Source organism: Malaya genurostris, chromosome 2 (assembly GCF_030247185.1).
Source record: "Malaya genurostris strain Urasoe2022 chromosome 2, Malgen_1.1, whole genome shotgun sequence".
Taxonomy (NCBI): domain Eukaryota; kingdom Metazoa; phylum Arthropoda; class Insecta; order Diptera; family Culicidae; genus Malaya; species Malaya genurostris.
This window is the reverse complement of record NC_080571.1, coordinates 279,216,661-279,237,423: the sequence shown is the minus strand read 5'-3', so window position 1 is coordinate 279,237,423 and position 20,763 is coordinate 279,216,661. Positions and strand designations below refer to the sequence as shown.

General features: G+C 38.0%; 1 protein-coding gene across 4 annotated transcripts in view; it reads right to left on the bottom strand.

Moving 5' to 3' along the window:
- Positions 1–20,763, bottom strand: part of LOC131430255 (tyrosine-protein kinase Btk29A) — a 212,276-nt gene that overhangs the window by 157,704 nt on the left and 33,809 nt on the right. The window lies entirely within an intron of this gene.

Below are 20,763 nucleotides of genomic sequence, written 5' to 3'. Positions count from 1 at the left end.
CTTTAAAGCAACATACGTTTGTGTTAATGCCCTCGGCATAGTAGAGCTAAGGCAGTGTGCTTTTCTAAATAGATTGATAAATGAAATAAATATGCGTTTGTGTGTTTAAAACTAAAAAAAATAATACCCTTTTGAAATTAATACTTCAAGCTGCGTAACAAGCAGAAGAGTGTGATTAAATATCTGAAGAGATAACAAACAAAAAACAATCCTCCTACAAAGCGACTTTGCTGAAAATTTCAAACCTCGATCGATTTACGAAAACGTATGTTTTACTCAAATTCGAACACTCCTTGAAGTCTTACATCTTCCGCAAAGCATATGAGCGGTTCCATCGAAAATCACGATTTTTTCATACGTATCATTGTAGTATTTTTTTTAATTCAAATTTTGCATAAATGTTCTTTATGAATTTTGCATCATCTGTTCTGGCCAAAGTAAAAAATTCTTGAAAAATTTCGAAAAACTTTACCTCATAAACGATTTATTTGATTGATTTGATGTTCTCTGTAATAAGACTATATCATATCATATTACACTGTGGAAAAATGTTGTGCCTAAAAATCAATTTTCTCAGAAAAGGTAAAATTCCTTTTGATGTCTTTTTAAATTTTTATGACATGTTGTGGCTTGAAGATGGAGAAAAAATGAACGAAAAAGTTCTTCTGGAAAAATTTTTACTTTTATCTGTATATTATGTTTCATTATCTAAAATCGATTCATAGCCTTTCGCTACTTGATTGCTATTTATTCGTGATTTTACTGTTTGGTAAACTTATAATATTATTGTCTATAACTTGCTCATTTCGAACTACTATGCAAAAATTAATATTAGTTATGCGTAACGTTCGTGTCCGTACTGTATTTTACAGTATTGTACGGTAGTTTTGACCCAAATACTGTGTACAGTATTTCACCCTTGAGGGGCGGATAGGGTCTAACACTTTTGAAAAATCATTTATTATTTTCTTTGTATTTTCTTATAGAATATTCTGTGAAATTTTCAAGCCTATTGGAACAAAACTCAGTAAGCTATGGGCCTTTATCTTTGCTTATCTCAAACTGCGAAGAAGTAAGAACTCGGCGTACAGACCCAAGATTTCTGCTTCGATTGACTTAAAAACTTGTCAAATCATTCTTCAAATATGAAACATTAACAATTTATAAAGAAGGAAGTATGATTTTTTGAAAATGTTAGACAGTGCGGGCTCCCTAGAGTAATAAATTGTTTCCTTCGAATTCACAGCCAAAAAAATTTAAACGCATTTTTCGCGAAAGCAGGTTTTGAAAGTCCGTGTCCATCGTCATTAGAAGACTACTGCACCATTTTATTTTAATTTTGCACATACTTTCTACATATAAAAACAGACTCCAACGTTTTCCTTTTTATTGTGTGTTACTTTAAGGAGTTTTACAGCTACAAAATGGCAGATTTTTTCGTAAAAAATTGTAGTTTTCACCAAAAATTCAAAAAATTGAAAAGAATATCAAACAGAAACGTTGGGTTCTAGAAAAACTTCTACTCTAACTATGCTGCTTTTATTTGTTCCCTTCTGATTAGTCTGCGCTGTGATACAGTGTACACCGCAAATCATGATTTTTATGAAGCGTCCTCAAAAATACCTTTCCACCGACTTATTTCTCAATATTCTTCCACAAAAAAATTACAAAAAAATTAAAACAGGTTTTTTACATGATGGTTAAGCATTTTAAACACACTTCACCCTGTCATTCCGGAACCGGAAGTCAGATCCGAACAAAAGTCAAAAGCAGTCTATTTTCATTCCTTTTATTCGATTCCATGTTTGTGAAAATCGACTCAGCTGTCTCTGAGAAAATGAAGAGAGTTTCATTTTTAGAATTTTCGGTCACTTTTTCTGGTACTTCCGAAATCGGTATGGCAGAAATCGGTTCGTTTGGCCAGTAGCTAGCATAACCTACAAATTGAAACAATTGAGCCAAATATACAATAGAATAATAGAAGAATTTTTAAGTTTTATGCATCATCGCTTTATATGACAGGTTCCAATTTCATACACGCTACCCTGTATTTACGGAAATCAAGGCCGGATCTGGATAAAATTCTATCTCAACTTATGGAGACATAATACTTTTATTTAAAACTGAGTTCGTGAAAATCGGTCCAACCGTTTCAGAGAAATTGGAGTGAATTCCAACACGTGCACTTTTCTGGTATTTCTGGATGATTCCGGACCATGAACCGGTATACCAAAAAATCAACATATTTGGTCATCAACTAACCATACCTGCCTGATTGGAGTATTATGCGACTATTTGAATGTGTTTGGCTCGATTTTTTCTTTTCATGTAAAAAACCACGCTCCTGAAAATGCAATTTTTATACTTATCACCCTGTAATTCCGTAACCGGAAGTCGTATCCGGATGAAATTCGATGGAGTTATACAAGGTAGTAAGACTTGCATTTGAAACAAAGCTTGTGAAAATTGGATTGGCGGTCTCTGAGAAAATCGAGTGGAAACTTTTTTAGTCCACTTTGTGCATTTTACCTCGTAACTCCGGAACCGGAAATCGGATCCAGGTGAAATTCAATAAAAGGCTCTGTGACTATAATCTAAATTGAAAAAAAATTGGTTAGGCGATTTCGAGTGCACTTTTTTTCCTTTTTTTGTGCATTTTACCCCGTTACAAAATAAAAACACATTTTTTAACAATGTATGTATAAAATAATTACCTAAAACATTGCCAAAATAACACCAAATCTGTCGAACATTTGAAAATTTTTGCTTGGGCCTAACACAAAAGTTAAACTAGAGTCAAAATTGCCAACTAATGATGCAAATTGTTCCTTTTATCATGAAGAATACAAATGCAAAATTTAAGTTAAATCTAAAAAATCAAAGAACAAATCGACGTCTGATGTCATATGGAATTGCTCATATGCAGAAACACCCTAGCTTACGATCACATCCAATCGTATTCTAGTTCGCTCTTCTGGTGCCGAATGCGAGGTCCATGTACCCAAAGAGAGAAAGAAACCAAAAGAAATGATCAACAAAATAAAACTAAAATAAAAGCTTCGTCGCCTCAGCTCGGTATGGCTAGTTATATGTTAGTAGAGAGAAGGGAAATAACAAAAACAACAACAACAACAACAAAATTGGCCAAGTGTTTTAACTTTAGCTCGATCCTCTGAGGAGGAGAGAAGCTGGCTGTGCAGGAGGGCGAGAAAGATCAAGCTTGTACGTAAAAGGGGCCATATAGAGATGCAATATAATTTCGAACGGACCCCTAGATTAAAGCCCAGCGGATAAATATACAGATAGGACTAGCTGAAACGGTGCTGTCACCGCCTTCCCTACTGCGACCGGTTCGGCTCGGTTCGAGACTTGAGTGTGCCTCTACCCTGACTGAGCCGAACATCGAACAAGGCGAAAACTTGCCTCTATATAGGCTGGCTCGTTTTGCACCCCCTATTCGCCGCACGCAACGGTTGATAGCTCCTCCACCTGCGATGCTCAACGATTGAAGGATCGATCCGACCACCGATCCCAGAGGGGATCAGAAAGTGATGTGGAAAAACTAATATAAGTGAACATTTTCTACTGGCAACGATTAGCACCGCATACTCACACGCGTACACGATGGTGATGGATAGAACACTGCAAGATCAAATCATCCATAACACGAAATGCAATTCTGTGACTGGCGGTAACAATGTTAGCAATGCAAATACGATGTTGATTAAATGATGTAATACCCATTCGCTTACCGAGCATGATCACAGCGTAAAAGGAATAATCAACCAACTGTCGTCCTTCAATTAGTGGAATTCCAATGATACGATGGTAAGATTGGATGACGATCGTCGTAAAAAACAATTCCAACCTACTCGGTTGAACGTAAAGTTCCCAACCTTTTCCAGGCAGTAAGGTAAATATTACCTCATTGTCCTTCAAGTGATCACTCGCACTGGGTTTGAGACCTGACATCGACACATTGGAGATGATAATGATTGCAGTGTTCCAGGACTCGTAAAAGTTAGTAGAATTTAAGACGAGAGAAAATACAGAAAGATGCATCTTTAGGATGGTGTAATTAAGTTTTCTTCTCATCGACATAAACATAAAAATAATAATAATAATAATCATGTGAAAGGCTCAACAAGTCATACTTTGTATCGAGCTATGTTCGGGAATGAACCTTCGTAGCATAGCGAACAGTCATGCGACTATGACGAGTAAAAAAATAAGATTCCATATACCACATTCTCATATTGCTTGCCAATTCAGAAATTTTCAAATTTCACATTTATTCAAATCTGTTATTTTTTAATTGTTTTTTTTTTACCCCTTGCAGAAAAAAAGGAACTGGCGAAAAGTCAACTCAACCAATTGAACATGATAAATGGCCGGGTCTAGTGAAGCTTTGCCGCTGATCGCCAACAGGCAGTACACGTTAGGCACAGAACTACCTACCCCGGCCACCACAGAGATAGCAACAACAGCAGCAACAGGTCATTGTGTCCGGCAGCGGTACATAATCTGCATAAGTGTTTCAGTTGCCAACCATATTCAATCGTCCTCCCGTGGTGGTTGTGGGAACTGGTTGGGCCACTGACCTACCACTAATACTAAGTCAAATTTCAGAAAAGTTTTAATCATTCCACCGCCTCACCTGCTCCGGCCGGCCCGGGTGAAACAAGCGGAACACTCCGAAAAAGGTCCCACCAGTTAGCACGGAACAGAACGCTGTTAGAAGATCCGAAAATATGAACGACCGAGAGTCGCGTCGTCGCTGGGGCACGATGACGATGACGGCGATAAAAGGCTGCTCGAAAATTGTTTTAGCTTTGTTGCATTCCTTTATGCTTTTGCTTATGAACTTGAAGTGTGAATCTGCTGGGTCTGGCCGAAGTCGAATCGCGCACGGACGGACGCAGTGTTATGTACTCAATTTCTTTATTAGCATTTTCGGGATGTTAAATTTATATTGAAATATTTAATGAACAGTGTTTAACAACCACGATGAGCCTCCCGACGAGGATGGGTGGAAATTCTTAATCTTATTAAAAAACGGAATAAAAATGTCACGTTTCACGTCATATGAACATCCCGAACATTCGAAAACGTTGCCGAACAAATGCGCGAGCACATAAATTCGGATCCGTGGGAGTCTTTTGAAGTGCGAATCGCTGATCGCACACTTCTGGCGATCTTAGCCTATCGACGAAGGGTTTCTCTGCACGGTCTGCTAGCAATCTGAATCCTAAACAAACTCGCACGGCTTGCGATAAAACTGTAACACCGTAAAATGGACTTATTTACATTACAAATTGTATCTTTCTCGGTGCTTGCTTTTCTTCATTCAAATGACCAATCCATCCATGGAATGGCCGGGTCCCGGTCGAGTCTTTCATTCTTGATACAAGCAAAAAAAATCACACTCTCATGCGCCAGGGCCTGCGATCGAAGAGCAGCAGTACATGACTTTCAAAAGTTATGGCGTATTTAATGGAATAGACCAAACAGCTTATCAATTTTATTGGAAGGCTCTAACCGGGAAATTAACGTTACTCAACAGCTGCGAGGTGTGCTCAGCAAAGCGCTCATGGTAATCAACGGTCAGTCTGCTGGCAAGAGAGCACAGAAAAAAACACTACCTCACCCCCGATGACAGTAATGTGTTTGCTGTATGAAGCTTACCTACAACGGCATGCCATACGTTAGGGCCAGCCGAGCTGATGCTGAGTCCCGATCATAAATTTGCCAGGGAGAGGTAAGCGCAATGAAATCGAAACTCAAATTTATTCACTAGCGCAATCGCGTTCGCACATGGACAGGTCGAGTCGATAGCCGAATAAATTCCCACCCGGTTCACTGAGGACCTTCTCGACGGCGTCGGTTTCGAGCCACGCCAATCGTTACAACCGTGCTGCAAACCGGTCGACCCTCCGTCGGAAGGTGGTGCCGGTCACTCCGAGCGAATCTCAACTAGGTCAACGCGTTACCGAAAGAAAAGTTATATTGGGCAATGCTTTGGCAATGTGATTAGTGGATGATTGATTTATGTGGGCTAACTAAACTAGCATAATGATAGAAAATTTATGCTGATTGATTTTTCAATCGACCTGCCGCTTACAATGACACAACATTTTTCATTTAAAACATTTCTCAATATCAATGAGTAAAATGGCAAGAGATGGCCGGATTAGGATTTTCGTACTTGAAATCGTTCCGAAATATTTGAGTCAAGTTCAACATATAAGAATATGATTTATTTATTTAACAGTTTCCATAACATTTCCTATTCGCAAAATGAGAAACCATGTTAAATTTTCCTTATTGTCATAACTTCATCATAGAATCAATGAATCTTGAAGTAAGTTTCTTTCCAGTGTTTCGCAAAAGATGGCGCCACCAATATATATATATATATATATATATATATATATAGATATATATATATATATATATATATATATATATATATATATATATATATATATATATATATATATATATATATATATATAATCTAATGCTTGGACACCTGTCCACAACCTTGATTCATCACATTTACACATTTCTCCTCTTTCTCGTGTTAACCAATGAACGACAGGTACATCACCTCGCCTTCATTTGGTAAGGCTTTTCGCGACCAAATCTGAATATTTGGAATAAAACAAATTTGTTGTTAGTTCAATCCAAGATGCATTATTAGGTATCTTAAAACTAATCACAGTTAGGGTGCATTAAGAAACTACAAGCTTTTGAGTTTACTTCATCTATTAGGGTCTGTGCAGACCTCTCTGCAACCGATATTTGCTGAATTTCGATCCGACTTCCGGTTCCGGAATTACAGGATGATATGCACCAAAAATGTGAAAACCATGTCACTCACTTTTCTCGGAGATGGCTTAACCGCTTATCACAAACTTAGATTCAAATGAAAGGTCTCATAGGCCTCTACAAAGTTACTGAATATCATTTGGATCCAACATCCGCTTCCGGAATTACAGGGCGAAATTCATCAAAAATGTGAAAACAATGTCACTCACTTTTCTCGGAGATGGCTGAACCGATTTTCACAAACTTAAATTCAAATGGAAGATCTCACGGTCCCATACATAGTTCCTGAATTTCATTTGGATTCGACTTCCGGTTCCGGAATTACAGGGCGATATGCACCAAAAATGTGAAAACAATGTCACTAACTTCGCTCGGAGATGGCTGAGCCGATTTTCACAAACTTAGATTTAAATGAAAAGTCTTACGGTCCCATACAAAGTTCCTGAATAACATTTGGATTCGACTTCCGCTTTCGGAATTACAGGGTGATATGCAATAAAAATGTGAAAATAATGCATAAAAATGTGAAAATAATGTCACTCACTTTTCTCGGAGATGACTTAACCGATTTTCTCATACTTATATTCAAATGAAAGGTCTTATGGTTCCATATAAAGTTCCTGAATATCATTTAGATCCGAATTCTGGTTCCGGAGTTACAGGATGATATGCACCGAAAATGTTAAATTAGTATCACTTAACTTCCTCGAAGATGGTTGAGCCGAGTTTCACAAACTTAGATTCAAATTAAAGGTATCATGGTTTCAAACAAAGTTAAATCAAACTTGATAGGGTGATATGCACCACAAATATGGAAATATTGCATTAGAAATGTGAATATAATGCCACTAACTTTTCTCGGAGATGGAAGTTATTAAGATGCCATAAGAATATTCCAATTTTCATTCGGCTCAAACCCCGGCTTCCGGAGATAGGGTGCTCAGTATGAAAACTACAATTTCAGGAATACTTTGTTCATAAGCTACCTCTTTATATTGGCTAGTGATTTTCTCTAGTTTGCAGACCACGAGACTTTGTAACCAAATAAACCATTGATAATCCCATAAATGATTTGCTGAATTTTTATCCAAGTCCGACTACCGGTACATTTTTTTTCCAAAATTCAAATCGTCATAGAGAATCGTAGAAAAATGTGTAGGTCATATTAGTGCATGGTTGAATAAACCGAATGTCACTATACCGATATCCAGCTTTCGGTTCCGGGAGTACCGGCAATCAGTGGCGTCTCGTCCTTATGTGCACCTCGTGCACTGCACAACCGGTTAAATGTAAGGAATGAACTGCACCCCATTCGCATTCTATTATTTCTTGGATTCTCTATTTATTAGATAAAATCAGGCCAATTTGTACCGAGTAGGAAATAATGAGCGTTTTTTTCCGCAGCACAATAATATGTACAAATTCATCAAAAGCTTTTCATATCTCATTGTCACAGCCAATACGTGGCGCTCTGAACTCAAGCATTTTGCCTTTTGCACCGAAATTGTGTATATTTACACACATCTCATATACATTTAACCTAAAATTTCAAGTAACTCTTGTCGCAGTATTAGTGACTTTTCCGTGCACATGAGTTACCGCACTGATTGAAGACGAGAGGAAGCTCAGTTCTGAGATTTGTTGTTCTCTCTGTAACGTTTGGCTCAGTGAAAACTTATATGCACACTTTCAGGAGAGGTTTCAGTAGCTAATGCTTATGGCAGTTGAAAACAAATTGCTGTCTCCAGGAATGCAAGGTTCACAGATTAATCTGAGTTTTTTTTTACAAAAAGCACAAATTTTAAAAATGACAAAGATTCTCAGATTTTTGAAATAAATCACACACTGACAATGAGATCCTAAAAGTCTTCAATTTGCTAGGGAAAACAAAATTTCCTACAGAGCGTTTGAAAGTAACGGGACCTTTTTTTATCTGGCATATTTGGTTGTCTCAGTTGCAACGTCGAAGCGGTTTTATTGATAACATTGTTGACAGATTTGCTCGATGTGCAGCTCGCGGATTTCTTCTAATGTATCGATGATACGAAATGAGTCCAATGAAAAAACTCTATTTCATTGTATTGAAAAACACAAGCGAATATCAACTCCTCTATCTTTAGTTTTCACTTACTACGAACTGTTACATCTGATATACACCCCGATTCTGCAATCCGACGGATTTGTGATACGAACAAATCTACACTTTCGTTCGAGTTCGAATTTTGCGTTCTTTTTTCTGTTCGACTTGTATGATTCGATCGACTCTCGTTTGGAAACACTTGAAATTTCGAACACTAACCATCAAAGCTGTCAGCACTACTTACACGTTTTATATTATTTATATTATTAATTTCTTAGTAAACGAAACCGTCACACTTGTATAAACGAATTGGAATGATTCTAAACCGAACAGAAGTAATACGTACGCAAGTCGATCGAGTAATGTTTGAAAATTGAACAACTCAAACGAATGATATTCGAGTTCATACTCAACTCGAGCGAAATGCAGAAGAATGGTAACAATAGCTTCTTTATGCAGTCTTCACGGTATATTTCCTTGCTAACCATTCCGGTAGTGACGAAGCTTTGGCTTGTTCGACCACAGCGCTGCATATTGCCTGCCAAACTTAATATTTTTCTGGAAAAGTTGGTCTTTTTATTCGTCCTCAAATGCTCCTTAACACTGTTCTGTTGCATGTATAAAGAGACATTCCAGGAAGCCACGCAAAGTCTTCCAGCACATAAGTTTCACCGTCCATTATCACGCAGAACACTTCATCAAATATTCGAGATACAACTAGCGAGTCCGGGTTTTAGCTGTCACATTCTGTTTATTACGGTTGGGTACAGTTTTAACATTGAACGATTTCATACCTTGACGGTGCTGAAAGTTGGAGACATTTTTATTTTCCTGACCACAGTACATATTGAAAGATTTGGTCTCTTCTGCAATATTTGCTTCACCTTTGTTTCTTTCTGATTGTTCCTGAGATCCGTTTTTATTGCGTATCTTCTCCCATGAAAATTAGGCATGACCTGAAAATGCGTTTCTTGAGGAATGTATTTCTTTCAAAGCTCGTAACTCCAATTTTCTACCCGGATATCACTTTGAACCCTAAGCATTGAGTGATGTAATGAATTGCTTAATAGATTGACGGTAGAGCAAAAAGCAGAGATTGAAAAGCAAGAACTACTAAAAATGTTTATTTGATCCTGAGGCATTTTCATTTCATAATTGTGTTGTTTTACCCACCGGCGTCCGTTAAATTGCCCACATAATGATGATGAACCGAAAATTGACATCATAAGAGACTAAGCCCGGCTACGCTTTTCATTTGGCAAACATCAAGGTTACATTTCGTATGGATATATCTAAATGTAGTCTTAAGGACTGTCCCAGAAAGTATGGACGCAACCAAAAACCGCTGCCATTTCGCAATGGTTCAGAATTTGTCAATTTTTAGGGCTGCGTCCTGTTCTTTACACTCTTCTCTAACCACTTGTGCAGTTGTTTATTCGTTTTCATTAGTTTGTTTCGAAATGCGTGGACTTTCAGCAGAACAACGTCGAAAATTGGTGCACAGAACGCGGACTGTCACTGAGAAAGATAGCAAAAATGGAAGGAGTAAGTGATAAATCCGTGCGAAATGCAATCAGGAAGTTCGGTGAGGATAACACCTTTGAGGATAAACCGAAAACGGGTCGAAAAAAAGATCCTCAGTTGGATAAACGTATACTGAACGCGTTCGAGCAAAAGAAGCAGGTTTCAGTTCGGGATGTGGCCAAAAAAGTGGGCACTTCGAAGTCAAGTGTTCTTCGTTCTAAATAACGTTTGAGTCTTCGAACTAATAAGAAGCAGAAACAACCAAAACGTAGTCCGAAACAAGAAGCATCGATCAGGCCGAGGGATCGAAAGCTGTACAATACGATTCTTGCTTGAAATTTGAACTGCATAATCATGGACGACGAAACCTACGTGAAACTCGATTACAAATCTTTGCCGGGATAACAATATTATACGGTGCAAGAAGGGCAAGTGTTAAACCAGTCCGAGACATCGATTGAAGTCGAAAAATTTGGTAAGAAAGCTATGGTCTGGCAAGCAATTTGTAGCTGCGGTAAGATTTCGAAACCCTTCATCACCACTGCTTCAATGAACATCGAAATATACATCAAGGAATGTTTACAAAAACCACTTCTACCCATGATTCGAAGCCACAAGGATCCTGTTGTCTTCTGGCTAGATCTTGCTTCTTGCCACTACTCGAAATCAACGGTAGAATGGCATACTACCAAAAATGTCACTTTCGTCCCAAAAGACATGAATCCACCAAATTGTCCACAACTTCGACCAATTGAGGAATTTTGGGCATTAACGAAGGCACATCTTAGGAAACATGTCTCGGCAGCCGAAACCTTCCAACAGTTCGAAAAAGATTAGAAAAAAGTTTCAAAACTTGTCGCCAAGAAGTTTGTACGGAATTTAATGAGAAAGGTTCGCAAGACGGTGCGCCAGTTAGTCTACAATGGCTAAGTAGCAAATGTTGAGAATAATATTCTGTTGTTGTAGTCTGATATTATCAGTATATCGAATAAAATTTGAATATCTAACACTTGTGAATTATTTACAGTGAAATCAAAGTGCGTCCACAATTTCTGGGACAGTTTTTACATATTTGATGTGACTGTTGTTGTTAGAATAATATTCCGAGAGCTAGCGTAAACCGAAAAATAAATTCGACTGTGAATTTGGAACACCATCTAACGAAAATCAGATTTTTTTGTTCAACCACTTTGATTAATTTGTTTCATAGATATAACAACACAAGATGTATTGGATCACCTAGATATTTTATTCAAGAAACGCAAAACGATTTTTTTAAACAAAATCAAGGAAAAATCGTTCCGCTGAATTTGCAAAAATTTCACATAGAGTTTGTTTTAAGCGGTTTTATTCAAACGTGTTTTTTCATGCAGTTTGTTTTAATGTTTAAATTCAGAAACACAAAAAACAAAATGCAGCTATGAACACAAGTAAACACGTTATTTTAGGCGTCGTCGTTTTTCAAAAACATAATATTCTTATAGTTAATGTATATCATTTGAGACATTAGTTAAAATCATGTACAAAATACGTTCAGTACACAATTTCATTTAATTCCTATTCGAAATCTTCATATTTTAAAACATATCACCTGAATTTATGTTGCAAAAATTACCATAGTAACAGAAACACGCCTGAAGTTATACCCAATAACATCAAGTGCGTTACGCTGAAATTTCAGCGAGATCAGTCCAAATGGTTCATGATCCGAGAACTTTTAATCATGATGTATTATCATAATATGCGAATATACTATTTTCCCCAAATCATGACTTGTTTGGCTCATTTATAGAATCGAAATTTTGCCCGTGTATATTTTATGACGTTTTGTGTAACTGCATCCACATTATCGGCAGTTGAGTAAAGGCAATCAGGAAAATCTTAAAACCCCTAAAATAATTATCAAACTGTTTTGCCGTTTCTTTCGCCAATTCGACTTTCAAAAACGGAGGTTTTATTAGAGAACGATAATCGTTTCATACTCAACGTGATTCCCAAAACGTAAACAAAAAGTGGCTGAACAAACAATGCATATAAATGTATTACACTGAAATGTTTTGGCGGGCTGGGAAGTTACTTTCACCCCAGGTAGTAATCATATTTTCCGACTTCAAAATTAGTTCGATTGCAAATCTTCCATGCTTTATATTTCATGTACGAAATCACATTACATACTTTTACAATAACCTATTTTTCCCGAATTCATACCAAAGTAAGAAGGAATCGAATTATTTACTTCACGATGTAGGTCAACCCGTTAATTTATTCGGGCTCTATAAATAACCCCATAAATTCTGGCATAAAGCTGTGCTTCCCACAAACAGAAAATCGATATCACGTACAACTTCAAAGTAAAAATTATTCAACGAAGTCTGGTGAAGTGAGCAATTTTCGTTACATTCTCCGACCTCCCCATAACCCCAATTCCAAGCTAAAAATAAACTTTAGGAGCGAAAAAGAGACTGTTCCGCAAACTACTCGAAGCAATTACCAAAGTAAAATTTCCATAAAGTAGTTGCCTTTTTCTTTCGACACACTGTCAAACACAACAAACAAATCGCATTAGAAAACGCCTGCGTCCTCGGGCAAGGTTTGGTTGTCAACCCAAACCGTTGTGCGGTGGCAATCTACCGGAAGGCATGAACCTGTTCTCATAGCAATTATGCCGCTTCTTCGGCTACAATGGACTGAGGTTGGACCTTTTTTTGTTACCGGTGCATGTCTTGTGCTTTACCGGTCCCTACAATGCTGAAGAACTATCGAACAATGCACCCCATCAAAGGAAAACCCAACCGACCGAATCGTGTCGGTCGGTGGATAGAACCAGACGGACCGAAGAAGCAATCAGAACAGTCACAGGTAGTTAGATAGTTAGTTGGTCTGGCCGGGCAGGTGAATTGCCCGAAAGGACAGGTGAAATGACATCCAGTTGAAGCACTCTTTTTTTTCGTTCATCTTTTTGCCCAGTCCTTGCTGTGTTTGGGTTCCAACAGAAAGAAAGTCGTAAAGCATGTTTATATTTATGTTTACTCTGTAGTGAAAAAAAAATCCCATGAAGTAGGACCACGCACTGATGAACGACGACGACGACGTCAAGACAAGTGTCGAAAGGAGGTTTATTTGGAAGGTTTGCAGTGTTAATTATCGGTTCTCTTCTTTCAAGCTTGAAAATATTTAAAAACCGTAAACCCAGCACACCAATTGACCTTGATGACACCTTGGCTGTAATATGAGGGTATCCAAAACTGGTTTCTACTTTCATTCGGGTACAGATCGAGACAAGACTGAAACATGTCGGACTTGTGCAACCGAAGCGGAACTTATTAGGGTTTTTGCTGTTTTTTTTTTCATGGGGTTTGATTGGTTTGCAAAATTAATTTCGGACGCACAAACATGGACAGGAAGAAGTTCATCAACAATCTGTAACATGTGGTTTCACTTAGTTGTTGTAATTATGAAAGATGCACGTCAGGACCCGGTCGGCATTGTGCGGCAACGAAAAGAAGTTTGGACACTTTTCCCTGCGTTTCACTTTTATTTTACGGGAAATAATAATAATAGGAATTATCGCGATGCAGATTGACTGACACCTGTTCGATTGTTTAGCGGAAAGTGATCCATCTGTTATTGCATGCGATTTGGAAAAACTATTAACATCCATTTCCTATGCATTTCAATTGGACATCTAATGATTCATTGCAATTGAAGATCCCAGTACAATTCTCAACGCCATCATGTCATCTTTTATGGTTCAATATCAAAACACGAAATGTAAAAAAACGCGTTCGAAAACTTCAAAACTTTTTTGTGTCATGTCTGTCACCGATTGTACCACCTTTGTCGTGTTCATATCTTCAAATCATCGATTCGGCCATTCCCGGAACGCATTAAACATTCACAGAATCTCGCATGGACGCGAGAGTACTCATCCGATTCCAATCATTAAGTGTGTTTTATGATGCATCGTTTTCAATAAAGTTCAAACGGCAGCTCCGCGCTGTCAGGAACAAAAGAAATGCTATGCCTGGATGACAACATATCTAAAACTCTCGTACAATTTATCTCAGTGTTCGGAACTCACACGGCCCTTGTCAAGAGGAACTTCATTGGAACCGACGAAAAATGAATTGTTTATGAATGAACATTAAAATTTATGCGGTCTCCCCGCAAGTTTACATTCGATTCGACTTGACATGGCTGAAAGATTAATGTACCTCGCCGGGGTCGTGTAATAAACACCCGGTAAAATATTCCGTTCGTCCAGGTAACCGCCCCTTTAAACGTTTGTATTATATACCTTTGGAAAGTTCTCGTTCCATGAAATGAACGATGCGGGATGCTGATAGTAATCTTTTTTTCATTACCGGCTAGAAAATCGCTGGCCAAGAAAACGGAATATGTTACAGTCGTAAAATCGTGTACTGTTTTGGGGGAAAGGTGAGAGTAAATGGAGCCTCTAGTGCTAGAGCAGAATGTGCCGTGTCTTCAATTGGGTTATCGATTCTAGTTTAAATACTACATGGGATGAAAAGTCCCGGGCTTCTCACACAGAACCGTATATATTTTTGTTGAGCACAAGCCTCTAGATGGTCCAATACAAAATTTCATGACAATCTATCCACTATATTCATTTAGTTTTTCATTGAACAAGACTGTATATTTACAAACCACTTAGTTTTGTAATGTAGTTTTCCATTCAATTGCCTGCTCCGAATTCTGGAACCGGAAGTCGGATCAGGACAAAATTCTATAGCGAGCAACGGGGACCTTACATTTGAATCAGAATTTGTGAAAATCGTTCACTCCATCTATGAGAAAATCGAGCGACATTTGTTACATACGCACATAAATACATACATACACACATACATTTTGTGATCTCGACGAATTAAGTCGAATGGTATATGATACTCGGGCCTCCGTTTAAACGCCACAGTTTACAGTTTTGCATAGCTTTTCTATATGTGAAAATACGTTTTTCTTGCCATTCAAACTTTGTTCTTCATGCCATTCAAACTATTTTTTCTCGTTAGGATAATTTCTGACAGGAATTTTAGGTTGATTTTAAACGCAAATTAACTCAGACTGATTTGGTTGATTTATAAAAACGTGACTCAACGCTCTCGTCTGATATTCGACAACGTTCTCGAAACCAAAAGTATCAGCAATAATATAAATTAACTTGATCATTGGTTACTTTCTGAAAAAAAAAATGCGGAGAGAAAAACATGCGTTTTTTTGGTTTCGCCACTATATCTTCGGAAGTGATAGCCACTCGATCTTCGAACCTGATTCACAACCCAATATTAGCTTTCAGAAGAGCCTAAGTTCGTTAAAATGAGTTCAGCCATCTCCGAAAAAATTGTACGAAGAGAAAAACATGCGTTTAGTTGGATACATCACTCATACCAATATATCTCCGGAGCCGGAAGTGACATTTCACACCCAACAAATTTTTTTCTCCATTTTGCGGTTTTTTCCTAAATTCTCTAATTCCCAAAGTCGATAAAAAATTTTTTTTGAGACACCACCAAATTTGGAACCACGTTTCAAGCATTTCTAAGAAATTTAGCATGAATTTTTTTTTTAATTTTTGCGATTTTTTTCTACTCGGATTTCCAGAGTTACGCGGTCTCAAATTCTCTTAGTCCCAAAGCAAATTAAATTTTTTTCTGTTTTCGAGATTTGATGTAAATCTGGACGTTTCATGCATTTCTAAGACATTCGGAATCAGAAAAAAATTATTTAAATTTTGAGTTTTTTTTTGTACGCGGAGTTGTTCCACAGTCGATTTAAAAAAAAAAATTTAGATTACACCAAATCTGGACTTTTCATGTATTTCTAAGCTATTTGGCATAAAAAAATAAAAAATCTTTAGTTTGCGGTTTTTTTTACGCGGATTACTCAAGTTATGCGGATTTTTTACGCGGATTTCCGAAGTTACGCGGTTTTTTAGGCGTATTTCCAAAGTTACGCGTTTTTTAAGCTGGTTTCCCAACGTTACATTTTTTTTTCGAGGATTTTTAAAGTGGTACGTATCTCTCTCGTAAAAAGATCTATTCAAAACTAATCCTACTACTTGACTGCGGCAAGCTCTAAATGTATGGTGGATTAGAAGGTCCCAACTCGCGGGAAAACCAGTGCACGATTTGAAGCAGTTGTCAAGCGTCTATACATTGATATCGCGGAAAAAACCTGTCTTGACTACGCCCAGAAGGTATGAGATTATTATCAAGAATGGTGGCGAATGCATGACCTATAAGGAAGATACCATGTATCATTTCACCTAGTGTTACAATGATGCCTTTCTCATAACCGTATATGTTACTGTGACATTTTCAAATAACTTTGTTTTGACTGTTGAATAGAAAGCAATAATTTAGTAATTCCAAAAATCAACAGAAAAAAAGTTGGCAAAATTAGGACACGACTCACTCCGATTTGAATCAAACTTTGCATACATCTTCAGTATGATAAACCATTTGTTCTACACAGATGAACAGTAAGTGAAAAAGCCGTGCGAAATGCAATTAGGAAGTTCGATGAGGATAACACCTTTGAGGATAAACCGAAAACGGGTCGAAAACAAGATCCTGCTAACCCTCAGTTGGATAAACGTATACAGAAGGCGTTCGAGCAAAAGAAGGAGGTTTCAGTTCGGGATGTGGCCAAAAAAGTGTGCACTTCGAAGTCAAATGTTCTTCGTGCTAAAGAACGTTTGAATCTTCGAACCTATAAGAAGCAGAAACAACCAAAACGTAGTCCGAAACAAGAAGCATCGATCAGACCGAGGGTTCGAAAGCTGTGCAATACGATTCTTGCTGGAAATTTGAACTGCATAATCATGGACGACGAAACCTATGTGAAACTCGATTAAAAATCTTTGCCGGGATAACAATATTATACGGTGCGAGAAGGGCAAGTGTTAAACCAGTCTGAGACATCGATTGAAGTCGAAAAATTTGGTAAGAAAGCTATGGTCTGGCAAGCAATTTGTAGCTGCGGTAAGATTTCGAAACCCTTCATCACCACTGCTTCAATGAACAGCGAAATATACATCAAAGAATGTTTACAAAAACTACTTCTACCCATTATTCAAAGCCACAAGGATCCGGTTGTCTTCTGGCCAGATCTTGCTTCTTGCCACTACTCGAAACCAACGGTAGAATGGTATACTACCAAAAATATCACTTTCGTCCCAAAAGACATGAATCCACCAAATTGCCCACAACTTCGACCAATTGAGGAATTTTGGGCATTAAGGAAGGCACATCTTAGGAAACATGTCTCGGCAGCCGAAACCATTCAACAGCTCGAAAAAGTGTCAAAACTTGTCGCCAAGAAGTCTGTACGGAATTTAATGAGGAACGTTCGCAAGAAGGTGCGCCAGCTAGTCTACAATGGCTAAGGAGCAAATGTTGAGAATAATATTCTGTTGTTGTAGTCTAATATTATCAGTATATCGAATAAAATTTGAATATCTAACACTTGTGAATTATTTACAGCGAAATCAAAGTGTGTCCATACTTTCTGGGACAGTCTTTAGTGCACAAAAACAAAGTCAGTTTCAATGCATCCGCCATTTCATTCGCTTTAGTTTCCTGGTGATGTCCGGGAAAAGAAGAGGAGAGGAGAGAAATCAAATCTACTCAACAAGGTTCCTAAACACACAGACGCAAGGGGAATTTAGAGAGTCAGGGAGGAAGATTCAAAATCTATACGCGACCCACTGTCCTCAGACCTTAAGGCCAATTGCCTCTCCGGTCAGTAAAACTTTATGACCCTATGTGCGGGGTTGGGAATCGAACATAAGGTGGGCTCCATGAAATGCATCGACTAACCCATAACACTATCCTCGTCCTCGCAATCTATTTGCGAAATGTATAAGAATCGACTTTGGATAATGAAATATAATAATCAAGTAGTGTTTATTTTGTTTATTTTGGGAGCAGGGAAAAGCCCGATGGAGATGAAATTTGGCAATCTCTCTCTCCAGCAGGCATAAAACCAACAGATTACAATGATCCAACAGATACAATAAGGCTAAACACTAACAATAAAAACTAATAATAAACAAAATAAACAAAGTAGTGGATTAAAGAAATAAACATTTTTTGTTTATGACTCGTGATTGGATAAAGAAAAATGATATTCAAGTAGAAAACAAAAATTTGAGCAGTAGTAGGTTCACGCACTTGAAACTTATCTTTTGGTCAATTTAATGTATCACTTGAATGTAACAGAGTTCAACTTCGAACGATGTAGTATGAACAGGAAGGCGACTTTTTAGAAAGCAACCTTGAGAGATTTTCGATATGTCCGACATTTTGAACTTTTCGATTTAAAAGGAAATGTTTTTCCTTATCTTCAAACGTATATCTACATATAGTCGGAAAGGAATTTTCCTGTTTTTTTTGTTTCTGTAAAATAAAATTAAGAAAATGGACCATTTTTTAACCGTTTCGTAGAGTGAAACCTCCTCGATCAGGTTGCCTTCTGGAAAGTGTTTCCACGTGTACCAGAGTAGCTTAGTTGGTAGGGCATCTCCACGGTGAGGTGTAGGTTGTGAGCTCTCGGGTCCATCCTCTGGCGATTCCTTTTTCTAAATTGAACTGTTTCTAACAATTCCATTCATTTTTTTTCAATTTCGATCTGTTTCTCATTGGCAGTGATGAAAAGCAAAATTTGAGGGGTAGTGACTATTTCTGTATTCAGGTAACAAAAATCTTCTGATTCCAAAAGAAGAAATCTATCTAATTTTTATACACCTCGACTGAAGTAAAGCGCATTCCAGTAAGAGCATTCTGCATCGATCGAAACAAACAATTTCCCCAATCATTACCATCCAAGTAGTATTTTGCCGGAGCCCTAACAAGAGGCCGTGAGTTGTCATGATGAAAACTTACGAGTCCGTGTATGCCAAGAATTTGACTTTGCTATGAGAATCGCGTTTATTGTTTTAAACGATTTAATAGGAATCAATAGAGTAAAGGTGCTACTGTTTGACTGCTCGTAAGAAGTTTGTATTAGGTGTACAACTTTGCTTCCGCCGTTTTTTCCAAATTTTAAAGCTTTATTGCGAAAAAGTGCTTACAGATGTATTATTCAAAGTATTGTCCGTCGCTAGCGACAACTTTCTCCCATCTTTCCGGAATTTTTCGGATCCCGGCTCGGAAAAAGGAGTCCTTTTTTGACGCTATCCATGAAGCAATCCATTTTTCCAACTCTTCGAAGGATTGAAAATGTTGATCTGCCAGGCGTGCCATCGAACGGAATAGGTGGAAGTCAGAAGGGGCGATATCTGGGGAATACGGCGGGTGGGACAAGAGCTCCCATTTCAGCGTTTCCAGGTACTTTTTGACCACTTTTGCGACGTGAGGCCGAGTTGCGTTCGGTAGCGATCTCATGTGATGGTTTCAACCGGTTTTAAGAGCTCGTAGTAAATTGTTATTCATCTTTGAAGGTTTTTTCTCTTCCACCATCATGTTTGTCTTCGACATCGAAATCACCATTTTTAAAACGTTGAAGCCACTCCCCACACGTTCTTTTACTCAGAGCAGCATCACCGTAAGCTTCCGAAAGCATTCGATGCGCTTCAGTTGCATTTTTTTTATTGAATTGTAACAGAAAAGTAAAACTTCCCGCAAATGGCGAGAATTGGGCACATAAACAGACATTTTCGAGCGTGAATAATACGAAAACAAGAACAACTGTCAATGAAACGGCGATGACAATTCGTTAGGCACTGTACACACTCACTTTAAAGGCATTATCATCTATGTATTTTAACCAGTCTCAGCCGGTACAGCCACCTATCGGAAAACGGCGGAAGCAAAGTTGTACACCTGATAGTAAACAGTATCCTTTTGATCTCCCAATAGGCAGTACAAGAAGGGATCTATTTAATGATTTCTGATGACGATTTAGCTGGCTCACCGGGTTTGTTCCAACAAGACTTTGAATTTGTGATCATTCGCCTTCACGGCTACAGAAATTTTCTACCGCCCTATATGCGGCGTTAGGAATCGAGCCTAGTTAGACTTCATTATAGGACATATGTTTTATATTTTTAACCCCCTTTCATCATTCTTTGCCCAATGATGCAAAAACAATTTTATTTTATGCTACTCTAGAAACATTTCAGACTTGTAACAACGTCGTTCTACAGCTTGTCAGGAAACGCTCAATTCTACAGCATTTTTGCGCGTAGCACCGATCCTGCAAAAAAACTATTCGGCCTTCCAGAGTGCTCTTTGTCATAGACTTCAAACTCACTTTTTCTAGAACCGTTTGATTGACAGTGACACACACTGACGGCACAACGATCC